Source organism: Petaurus breviceps, unplaced genomic scaffold, assembly GCF_028583685.1.
Source record: "Petaurus breviceps papuanus isolate PSGF00001 unplaced genomic scaffold, PetGlider_PUasm1.0 90700, whole genome shotgun sequence".
NCBI lineage: Eukaryota > Metazoa > Chordata > Mammalia > Diprotodontia > Petauridae > Petaurus > Petaurus breviceps.
In genome coordinates this window covers 8,819,490-8,822,288 of record NW_027187315.1, presented here as the reverse complement: position 1 = coordinate 8,822,288, position 2,799 = coordinate 8,819,490, and the positions used below count along the sequence as shown (strand labels likewise).

The 2,799-nt window shown below is 40.0% G+C and overlaps 1 pseudogene; it reads left to right on the top strand.

Annotated features, from left to right (window-relative positions):
- The first annotated feature begins 1,272 nt into the window (after positions 1–1,272).
- Positions 1,273–2,011, top strand: LOC138144465 (CKLF-like MARVEL transmembrane domain-containing protein 4 pseudogene; annotated as a pseudogene).
- The last annotated feature ends 788 nt before the right edge of the window (positions 2,012–2,799 follow it).

The following is a 2,799-nucleotide window of genomic DNA, read 5'->3' as shown; positions in this document are numbered from 1 at the left end:
AGAGTACTCTATTAAATTCCTTTTATGAGACAAAGGTGATCTCATAAGGATAAAGCAAAAGAGAGAACTACAGAAGAATATTATTAATGAATATGATTTTAAACTCTAAATAAAATCTTAGCAAAAAGAAGATGACAGCAATTTTTCCAAATAATTATTTGCTACAATGAAGTTAGATTTATTCCATGGAGCAAAGATGATTCAACATTAGCAAATAAGTAACATAATCATAATTAAAAAAATTTTTAAACCAATTTATTATCTCAATAGAAGTGGAAGATGCCTTTGACAAAATACAACACTCACACTTGACAAAGCTTAGGCATAGAAGAAGTTTTAAAAAACAGCAAATGATGGGGCAGTTAGGTGGCACAGTTAATAGAACATCTGTCCTCAAGTCAGGAGGACCTGAGTTCAAATGTTGCCTCAGACACTTAACACACTCATTAGCCATGTGACCTTGGGCAAGTCACTTAACACCAATTGCCCTCCCCTCCCCCTCCAAAAGAGCAAAAAAAAAAGACCAAAAAAAGTATCTGTCTAAACCAAAAGCATGTGTATTATATGCAATGGAGAAACACTGGAAATTTCCCCAATACGTCGTAAAGAGGTAAAGCCAAGATTTTCCCTTTTTCCCACTATTATTTGACATAGGTCTAGAAAAGTTGGCTATAGCAATAAGGGGATGAAATTAAAGACATAAATCTATATTTACTGAGGACATAATAATAAGCTACCATTTATATAGCACTTTAATGTTTCAAGAGTGCTGTACCCACTGTATTTCATTTAATCCTCACAATCACTCTGTGAAGTAGACTTTATTATAATCCCCACTTTACAGATGAGAAAAATAAAGCCCCTGCTTCACAAAGCTAAGAAGTGTTTGAGGCAGGATTTGAACTTGAGTCTTTCTGATTATAAATCCACTGTAGCACCTAACTGTCTATGACAGTTACTACTAAACTGACATCATTTACTTAGAAAATCATAGCAAATGAATGAATGTAAAAGCATTTATTAAGAACTTACCTAGCTATATGACCCTGGGCAAGTCATTTAACTCTGATTGCTCCCTTAAAAAAATGTGCCAAGCACAGTACTTATAAACAGTGAAGACATAAATGGAAAAAGCGAGACAGTCTTCTCTCAGAAGCTCAAACTCCAAATCAGGAGAGAAAACACACACACACACACACAAATTCAGGTAAATGACTGATGGAAAGCCCACGAATCCTCATGGTGTACTGTTAGGCTAGGTGACAAAGTCCAATGGTCCGTAGGTAAGTCCTGGAGTGTCTTAGGGTGCAGTGACAGTGTAGATGATCCAATGTTGTGGCTCAGGGCATCTGAGGCTGTCAGGCCAGGCTGACTGGGCCATCAGAGGGTGGTCAGCATGAGGAGCAAACAACACCCCAAGCATCTCCATCATCTCCCGGGCTAGCAGCCCCTCCTAGCCCACCACGGAACTCCTGAGCTAGTGCTAAGGGCTAGGCAGCCTCTGCTGCCATCCTGACCACCTAGGTCACCCGTGTCCCCAGGGCTACCTGAAGCTCGCCCAAGCGATTTTGGCCCTGATTGCATTCATCTGCCTAGAAACTATCATGGAATGTTCCCTGAGTGAAGGCTCCATTTCTTCAAATTTCTGAGTTGCAAAGCATTTGTAACAACTGGAATTTTGCTGCTTATGTTCAATCTCAGTCTTCATACAAGGATTCGACATATCAACTGGAATATTACAGATTTGGTTAATGGTGGATCCAGCACCTTCTTCTTCTTTATTGTCTCTATAGTACTTGCTGCTTGGAACCATAAAGCAGGAGCAGAAATCGTTAGTGTGGTTTTTTGCTTCTTGGAGACAGCAGTGTATGCTGCAAATATCTTCTCAGCTGTGCAGAAATGGATAATGAGCATGCTACAGCCAAGAACCAAGGAATACATTCATGCATGAACAGAATTCGGACATTCTGAGATACAGTGCTTAGACACAAGAGAAGGAGCATCGGAATAGGACTGTGGGCTGAGAGAGGTCAGCAACAAAGAAAACTTCTTCCTCTCTCCTCCCTTTTCTGGTCCCCACCCCCTAAACCTCCCTAAGAGAGGAAGAGTAAATGAAAATGGGAGAGGAGGAAATGCCATCATCATCATTCTTCATTCAAGAAGCTACAGCCTCTCTCATCTGATGGTATCTATATGGTTTAGTAGTCCTTACCCTTCCCCCCCATCATGGTAGGGAGGAGGTGGCAGTTCCTCAGGTGCTGTCTCTACTGCTTCCCTTTGCTCACTCTCCAGGAGAATTCTACTCTCCCCTTTTTCAAGAAAGGAAAGGAACAATCATTTATATAGTGTATGTTAAGTACCAGGCACTGTGCTAAACTTTAAAAATATCTCAATTGATACGCACAAGGTAGATGCTATCTCCATTTCACAGTTGAGGAAACAGGCAAGCAGGTTATATGATTTGCCTAGGATCACACAGCTACTAAATGTCTGAGGCTGGATTTGAACTCATCATCTCTACTTTAGGCCCAAGGCTCTCTCCACTACACTACCTAGTTGCCAGGAAGAAAATGAAGAACAGACTGACCTTTATTATTGTACTAATTCAATGAATCCAGGAGCTTAAAGAGACAGATGCTAGGGGTTTCATTTTTGCTATCAAAACTGACTTCCAGTGCCCTGTTATAAAGGAAATGTGGAAAGAACTTAATGAAATAACTCAAAGTAAAAAAGAAAAATATTAGAATTAAAATAATGGAGTGCATGCTAACTGGGATCATATGAGGGAAAGAAAATGAA